At 37.8% G+C, this 9,801-nt stretch overlaps 1 long non-coding RNA gene across 1 annotated transcript in view; it reads left to right on the top strand.

Moving 5' to 3' along the window:
- LOC120519609 overlaps positions 1-9,801 on the top strand; it is a 66,761-nt gene that overhangs the window by 48,451 nt on the left and 8,509 nt on the right. The gene's annotated exons all lie outside the window — the stretch shown is intronic.

The raw sequence follows: 9,801 nt of genomic DNA, 5'->3' as shown, positions 1-9,801 counted from the left end.
GTGTCTTCTCTTATTTGTAGCTTGGCGTCATGCTGGCTAACATTATTTCTTTAGGGTCACACTAAATATCGACATGAAAATTGAAATCCCCTTTAATAAGGAACCTATTGCAATTATTTATTAATATATAAACTTAAGTCTGATTGAAACAAATGATTTGACTAGATTTTGACATTTGCAGCCCTATATCTGATGTAATGGTGTTTTTACCTGGAGAAATTAAAGTACACAATCAAAGGGATGTGGAAACCAGATGAGGAAATAAAAACCTTAATTAGTGTTTGACAAGTGAAAATCAGGCCATCAGTCTTTATTTAGAAAATTATTTATGATGCCAATCATGATAATCAATCACAGTGACAGGGGGACTGTAGAAAGTTGTATTATCTTTCCTGTTCTTAATAAGGTCAAAATTGTAAAAAATAACACTTAAGTATAATTTGATAGTATTACATATAGATGGAAAACATATTTACAACGGAATATTGAAATATGTAACACCTTGTTACATTATGAATTTACTAATTTTTTAGGGGAGGCACGGTGGTGCAGTGGGTAGTGCTGCTGCTTCTCAGTTAGGAGACCTGGGTTTGCTTCCCGAGTCCTCCCTGCGTGGAGTTTGCATCTTCTCCCCGTGTCTGCGTGGGTTTCCTCCGGGTAATCCGGTTTTCTCCCACAGCCAAAGACATGCAAGCTAAGTGCATTGGCGATCCTAAATTGTCCCTAGTGTGTGTGCACCCTACGGTGGGCTGGCACACTGCCCGGGGTTTGTTTCCTGCCTTGCGCCCTGTGTTGGCTGGGATTGGCTCCAGCAGTGACTCCCCGTGACCCTGTAGTTAGGATATAGCAGGTTGGATAATGGATGGAAAATTTCTTTATGTTATATTCACATGTTCCACATGCTATAGTTTTTATGTCTTGGTTGCAAAAGTGTAATCTCTTCAATGACTAGAAAAAATTAGATATTGTTCAGTTGAATACATATTGTACGCATAACTTTTTGCATATGATTCCGTTCAGTTTTCATTTGCAGTATTAACATATTACCTCCAGAGTATCTACAATATCAAGTCATCTTTAGTAAATAGCATTTAACAAAGCAAATGGACATTGCCAATTCAACGTGATGACATATTAATTAACAAAGGCACCAGATGCGTTTCAATCATTTATTAATGATGTTTTTTCTGATGTGTTGGGAGTCTGTGTTCTAGTTTATATTGATGATATCCTTATTTTTTTCTAACTGAAACAACAAAACATTTGAAGGAAATACTTACTTGGTTAGTTAAGAACTATCTAGTTGTAAAATTAGGTATGTCAGAATTTCACAGGTGTAAAAAGAGAGTGCAGGCATGGTGGAATGGGTAAACAAGAGTGTGAGGAGTGATTTGTATTAGACGGGTATCAGCAATAGTGAAATGGAAGGTCTACAGGATGGTAGTGAGACCAACTATGTTATATGGACTGAAGACGGTGGCACTGACCAGAAAGCTGGAGTAAGAACTGGAGGTTGCAGAGTTAAAGATGCTAAGATTTGCATTGGGCATGACGAGGATGGATAGGATTACAAATGAGGACATTTGGAAGATAAAGTCAGAGAGGTGAGGAAATGTGCAGATGAGAGATGCTGGGTATATTGGGAGAAGGTTCTAAGGATAGAGCTGCCAGGTAAGAGGAAAAGAGGAAGGCCTAAGCGAAGGTTTATGGATGTGGTGAGAGAGGACATGCAGGTGATGGGTGAAACAGAACAAGATACAGAGGACAGAAAGATATGGAAGAAGATGATCCGCTGTTGCAACCCCTAACAGAAGTAGCTGAAAGAAGAAGAAAAGTGTGTTATTTATTGAGGTATCAAATTACACACAAAGGGCTAGCAATTTTTCCCTCAAATGTTATGATAAACTGGAATGTATCAAGCAAGTACCATATGGTATTTTGTAGGATTTGCTAATTACAACTGGCATTTCAATAAAATATGATCTCCTTTCATCTCACTCACATTCAAGAAAACTCATTAATAGTTACACATTATGACTTGGACTGCATGAGCACAAGGAGCATTTCAATAATTATAGTCCTTATTCATCAGTTAAGGAACCCTCCCTGCAATTCATTGCGGAAGTGGACACATCAGGTATTTTTTTCGGAGCCATACTTGGTTCACTGTTGATCTTGTTATTTAAGAATACGCTGCCCTGTGGAACAAAATTATGATATTGAGAACTGAGAATTATCGTCCATTATATTTGCCTTAGACTTTCAGACTTATGTATTGATCATAAGAATTCCCTCACAGTGTCTCGATAGGATTCAGATCCAGGCTTTGACTTGACCATTCCATAACCTTCCATTTCTTTCTTTTTAGACATTCCTTAGTGAATTTATTGGTATGTAAAGAGCTATTGTCATGTTGCAAGGTCCACTTTCGGTTGAGGTTCAGTCTTCTGTCAGATGATCTCATATTATTCTTAAGAACACTGTGGTACAATGAAGAATTCAAAGTTGATTTTGTGAGGCTGACCTTTGCAGACCCTGAAGCAGCAAAGTAGCCGCAAACCATAATATTTCCACTACCATGGTTTTCAGTTGGTATCATGCTTTTCGTGTGGAATGTTGTCTTTAATGTTCTCCAAACATGTCTTCTGGTACTGAGGACAAATAATTTTACATGTACTTCATCTGTCCAGAGCACATTGTTCCAAACATCTTGTTCATTGCCTCTTTGTTGATGGGAAAACATTAGTCTTCCGTTGATGTTCTTTATGTTCAGCCAGCGTAAAGAGAACCCTCTCTAGGATCAACCTACGGAAGGCAGTCAGACCAGACAACATACCTGGTCGTGCTTTGAAGGATTCTGCTGAGGACCTCTAGGATGTCCTTGCTGACATCTTCAACATCTCCCTGGACCAAGCTGTTGTTCCCACATGTTTGAAAGTCACAACCATAATATCTGTCCTTAAGAAGCCCATCCCATCTAGCTATGACTATCGGCCAATAGCACTGACTTCCACCATCATGAAATGCTTTGAACGGCTAGTTATGAAGAGAATTAAGTCCATTCTTCCCCACTCCTATGACCCGTTTCAGTTTTCATATAGGTCAAACAGGTCCATAGAGGATGCCATTTCTGCTGCTCTTTATCCAGCCCTCACCCACCTGACCTTAAAGAAATCCTATGTGCGAATGTTGTTCTTAGATTTTAGTTAAGCATTTAACACAGTCATTCCCCAGCAGCTATTACAAACATTCAGCCATTTGGGACTTAAGACCTATATATGTAACTGAGTGTTGGACTTTCTTACAGGGAGGCCACAAAATGTGCGGGTTGGCAATAACCTCTTAAGACCATCACGTTGAGCACAGGGGCCCCACAAGGGTATGTGCTCAGCCTGTTGCTCTTTACCCTGCAGACCCACGACTGCGTACCAATCTACAGTTCCAATCACATTGCCAAGTTTGCGGACGATACAATCATGGTCGGCCTCATCACCAACAATGACGAAGCCAACTACTGGAACGAGGTGATCCATCTGGTCCAGTGGTGTAAAGACAACAATATCTTCCTGAACATGGGAAAGACCAAAGAGATTGTGGTCAATTTCAGGAGAGGTAATTCATAGCACCCTCCATTGACCATCAATGGTGCAGTTGTGGAAAGGATAAGTAGCACCAAGTTCCTGGGGACGGATATCTCCGATGACCTTTCCTGGTAAGATAACACCACATCACTGGCCAAGAAGGGTTATTCCCGCCTCTACTTTCTACGTAAACTGAGGAGAGCACAAGTTCCACCCCCATCATGTGCTCTTTCTACTGGGGCACAAACGAGAGCATCCTCACCAGCTGCATCTCTGTGCCTCATGTAGGAAGTCCCTGCAATGCATAGTGGATGCGGTCAGTAAGATCAGTGGTGCCCCACTGCCATCCCACAATGGCATTTTCCACACCCGTCTAACCCGTAGAGCCATCAGCATTTGCTGGTGACTCCTCCCACCCCTTACTCTCCCTTTTTAGCCTCCTCCCCTCAGGAAAAAAATACCGGACCTTCCGGGCCCGCTCCACAAGACTGTCTAACAGCTGCATCCACCAAGCTATCAGGATGCTGAACTCTGTCCACCACCTTGCCCCTTGACCCCGGGCCGCAACACGAATCACTAGCTACCAAGTACCCTACCTCAGCTAGTATTATATAAAGACTCAAAATTCCATCTGCTGCTAACTGTCTGTCATTTTGTACATCTCATAAGCTACTCTATAATGCATCTCCTCATTTTTTACTGTAATTGGCTTTTGCACTACTGACTATCGCACATTGTACTTTTAACAGTACACTGTACTGTTTAACTTTTAGATGATCTTCCGTACAGTTGAATATTGATTTTCCATTTTTTTGGAGATCTATTGAAATCCCTTGCTAGACTCATCTATAAATTTCTTTCTGAAGGCTTCAGGGTGCTCTTTTGATCTAGGCATGATAACAAACACTTCCACAGCAAAAATCAAATTAAACTAAATGTCTGAGGTTTAAATTAGACAGGTTCCGCCTAGATTGTCTCTGATGGTGTTCTAATCATTTGCACATTATTTGGTGCTTCTAATTATAGGTATCTAAGTTAGTGATGTATTTACTTTTTTGTCATGTGAAATTTGTTTTTTTATTTAACACTAGAATTACCAGAGCCTACAAGAAAACTCGTAAATCTGGCCCACCTTAAATCCGTTTGCACCTCTCCATCATCGTCTTTTCTCCTGTAAATGTGCTAATTAAGACAAGCAGCCTGCTATTCCACCCCCCCACCATCAAAGAACTTTCACAAAGTTCTCCCAGCTCATGCCTTGTTTGATTATCTGGGAGTGAAGTGCTGGAGTTTTAGAGTAGAAATAATAGATTGTTATTTGGAACACATGCATTTCATGTGTGTTCAGTTTCTACAGTAATCTGTGTAAACTCATTGTTAAAACAGAAACTTTTTTATATTTTAGTAATAAATGTTACAAAATGTAGGCATAAACTACAGAATGTGTGAAGCCTAAAGTCCAAAGATCAAATAAACACTTTCACAAAAGGTTCAAGGATGATACAATAGCTTCTTTGGTATAGCGGTAAGATTTGCTGACATGTAATCAAGAGTCCCTAGTTCAATCCTGACTGTCTCCTATATTTGCCGTTTTCAGCAGTGAGCTGCTCTTATTGTTAATATTATACAGTACACACATACATTTGGTTTGCGTCTGTAGCAGACCGTGTGCATTTATAGTACTGTACTTAAAAAAGTTACTGTTTTTTTTTTTTTTTTCACTTTTATTCCCTCAGTCACGATCATGATGCATACTTCCACCCAGGGAAACTGACGCTGTTAGTTTTTATTTGAAACTGGGAATAACTGTAGATGTGAGTGGTGTTTTGAGGCAATGGAACTGAACATTCTCTGATCTGGAGGGATAAAAGCTGACACATAAACGATGGTGAATCTGCCTTATTCATATCTCACCGTCACTTTATTTTTTTTTTATTCAGTTTTATTGATTGTTCCTGCTCATGTGGAATTAGTATGCACCTTATGGTTTATGATGTCAAAAAAACCCAAAAAAACAGAGACATAGGTATATATGATATTTGGAATTATTAATTTTGTGACCTTTTATGAGGTTAGCTCAGCGCTATATGCAATCATCAAATTCAAATGTTAACAGTTCACACACACGCAAGGACCGTCCTTTCTATATTTACGACATGTGTACCTGTTGCAATTTGCACACTTCTGTCTATGCTGTGGTTTCTATTACACACATGAAAGAAAGAGACAATGTATGTGAAATTTTGAAGAAATCATTTTATGATCTGAATAGTACCAATCAGAAAACATCATCGCACTAATGCAATATTATTTGAAAACGAACAGCGTCAGATCGGGAGTGAATTTATGCTGGTGCTGTTATTTACAGTCCAATCAGGAGAGGCCCCTGGGGGTTGTTAGAGCGTGATCATGTCTGAGAGAATAAAACTGAAAAAAGCTAACTTTTACAAGTACCATGAATTTATACTCAATGTCTCATATATTTGTCTCTTTCTTTATTTTCTCTGTGCTGCGTTGACATTATGCAAAAAAAGGCTTGAGCTTATTCAGTGCAGCAGGATCAACGCACATGTAATGTACAACATTAATTTTATACTGTTTGATTGTGTCAAGGTATTTTGTTAAGAGCACCTGGTGCCGTATTCCCACTTGTGTTAGTAGCTCTTTACTTGCGGCAGCTGCAATAGGGTGCGATAAAGCAGATACCTAACACCAATGCACAATATAGTTAACAGTAAATATAGCATAGGAATCTTTATAATAATTAAATATAATTATATATTAAAGGTATAATGATAAGAGCGCCTGGTGTAGGTGACTGCCATATTCCCACAGGGGTTAGCAGCTGAGGAAAAGACGTTTTCCAATAGTAGCAACATGGTGAGTTGCACCGGTATAGTTAACCAGTTAGTCTGCTTATGTTAAGCTAGTAAGTCTCTTTGCCTAAAGCAGCTGTTCATGTGCAGGTAAAGCTGTGCATGTGGGGTGCAATAAAACAGGTATATTTTAGAGAAAATTCTGTGATAATATAGTCAGGAAATGTTTTTGAATTTCAAGTCATTCTGCCAAAGTGTATACATGTGTCGTATTAATTTTTGAAGTTTTGTAGTCCAATTCTGTCAATCCAAAGTTATTTACTATTTTACACCTGATTTTATAAAGAACAATTTCATATAAACATAAAATGAAATGGAAAAAATAAGTTCAGAAAAGGAAAGAATTAAAAATACTTAAAAAAAGCAATACTCAGTTGATTAAATACTGAGGCTCAAAAAAAAAAACTTCATTGGCACTTACTTGACAAAGATGTGGTAGCTGCAGTTCCGCAAAAAATACACAGTATACAGTAACATATTACATCTGCCTCCCCTTAATAGCACTGTTACTGAGTGTAATAACTGATATGTCAATTGTTTGATACATTCCAACTGCAAGTAACACTTTTCTTTTGAATTCAAAAACAACAGGAAAGGCTCTTGCATTTCTTTCAGCTCTCTATTTTAACTGAGTTATGTGGTCACCAAACAGCATATGTAAAAAAAATAATAATAACCTTGGAACAGTGCCAGGATAACTTGTGGCTAGATTACAACAAATATTAACATACAAAATGAGAATCTTTTCTATCTACCCCTAAAATACACATGTGGAAAGACATGCAGGTTAGGTGCATTGGCGATCCTAAATTGTCCCTAATGTGGGTGTGTGTGTGCCCTGCCCAGGATTTGTTCCTGCCTTTACTCTGGGATTGCCTCCAGCAGACCTCCGTGACCATACATTTTTGATTTAAACAAATTTGTTTTAAAGATATCTTTAAATAAAGTGGAAATGATTTAAAGATCTCTGCAAATGTTTTAAAGATATCTTGAATTGCATATCTTAATTAGAGATGCATTTACAGATATCTTTAAATCCTTTACAAATATCTTCATGTGACAGGTGTCTGGTCACACTTCTAGGTAATCTAACCTAAACACAGTGAAAATATCAGACTACACCACCCAGTTTCATTAAAAGTCTGGGAACTCTTGAACTTTAAATAGCACAGGTTTCTTTAAATTGGTGGGTGAGTAAACACAATGAAAAACACAGCAGCAATTAAAAAAAACAAAACAACAGCAACTTGTATTACAGCAGACAACATAAAGTCCACCAAGAAGATAAAAGTAGAAAAGAATCTTAAAATATCAGGAGCGAAAACCTTTTAAAAAGTGAGCACACAGTTCACACTCTAAAAGTCCGTTAAAATTAACAGTGGAGGATACAAGCTTTGCTAGTGCCAAGTCCAAGTTGCACGGTATGTCACTACAGCAATTATTCTTCCAATTGTCCCACTGAGACACTTGAATGTTTTCCCAACAGAAGTCTTGCTAATTTGCCGAATTCCTGTAGGCGTCTCTTCCCTGTTAAGTGAGCGTTCTCTTTCACTTTCGGGTACCTTCTGTTGCTACGATAACCTAGGCATGCTTTGCTTCTCGTCACCTGGTTTCGCTCAGTCCTCTCATGAATTTTCCCTCTCTTGCTGGACCCACAACCAGCATCTCTCTGGTGAAACTGTCTCTTCACTTCTGGAGGTATGTGCCACCATCCGTGTGCCTTGTGTCTTGTCAGCCACGTACCCTCGTCTGCCTGTGAGTCCCTGCGCTCTGGGTGAGCGATCTTGACAGCATTCTCAGTGGACCATCTCCTTCTACACCGTCTGCCCTCTCACATCATCCTCTGGGATGGCTCTGTACCTTCTGCTTGTGCTCTTACTCTTCACACTGTCCAAACACCACCCACTGCCCAGAAGGATATAACTGCTTCAGTCTCTGCCTGGATCAACATGGCAATCAATTAAACAGTAGCACATACCAATAATTGCTAATTGCATTTGGACTTTTTTATGCTTTTGACAATCTTTATTCCAATTCTATGACTTAGGGATATTAAAATCTGATTGATTGAGTTAAATAGATAGTTTTGTTACTGCCAAATTGTGAGTTCACTCCTTTATTTTCTGAATTATTTTTTTCCCATTAATGTCGTATTAATAAGTATTGTATCTTGGCAGGATTATACAAAGAAGGAAGTAACCTGGGATTGAGTGGATTGGACTACACAGTGTCAGAAATAAAAAGACAGATGTCAATGATAGAATATTTCCTCATTTTGCCATTTTTAATAGTTGTGAACTAGCCACATGTTATACTTGCACTTTTCTTCAGTTCATTTTTTTTACATATGTCATAGTGTTTGGTTACAGTATAAATCCATTAACTCATTAGAGAGATGGAAGAAACATATGAGCTTCCCAAATAAGGTTTAATGATGTTGACATAATTTTATAGAGTTGATTCTGTTGCTGCTAAAGACATCTTCATTTCCTGCTTAGAATATCCAACTATATATATATATTACTTCTATGTTTCCTTCCCGAAGAAAACTGTTGCATGTTGGTTAATACATTGACTGAGTAACAAATTAGTTATTACAACTAATTACAGTGCTGTTAAAGGAAAAGTTTAGTATATTTCAAGTTGAACTTATTTTTTCACAATCGTAGTATGTATTAATTTGCCACATAAAACTGTTTTCTAAAATAAATTGTTTTTTTCATAAATTTTAAAAAATACCTAGTCTATTCTTACATCATTCAATGGTACTCTATGTGTGATAAAAGAAGTCTTAAAACTTAACAAATACAGTATTGATCTGTGTCTTGAGATTACATCCATATTGCAAAACAACATATCCATATCGTTCTAAGATTAACAATAGCAAAAATCAAACAATTGTTTTGAAATTCTTCCATTTTAAAAGGAGACTGACTGTAAGCCTTAATTATTTTCCAACTTCACAGTACCTGTGTTCTCTTTGCTCTGTACAATGTAAACAAATCACACTTATAATCTCATATAATTATTTACCAAATGGAAAATACTGCCTGCTCTGGCTGAATTGATAAAGCACTTGTAGGTTCAGAATCAGAATATCTTTATTGTCATTGTAACAAATACAACAAAATTAGGTGCCAAAATATAAATAAATATAATTACAAAAGAATAGGAAAGGATAAGAAGAAATAAGGTAGAACACAAACATTCAACATAAGACTTTACTGCACATGAAACACTAGATAGATAGATTACACAAGATGTCATCTATTGCACTGTAATCAACAAGTTGCTTTGGAAGTGATTAGGTGGCATTCAGTGCCCTAATAACAACAGGGTAGAAA

Source organism: Polypterus senegalus, chromosome 1, assembly GCF_016835505.1.
Source record: "Polypterus senegalus isolate Bchr_013 chromosome 1, ASM1683550v1, whole genome shotgun sequence".
NCBI lineage: Eukaryota > Metazoa > Chordata > Cladistia > Polypteriformes > Polypteridae > Polypterus > Polypterus senegalus.
This window is presented reverse-complemented; position numbering and strand designations above follow the sequence as displayed.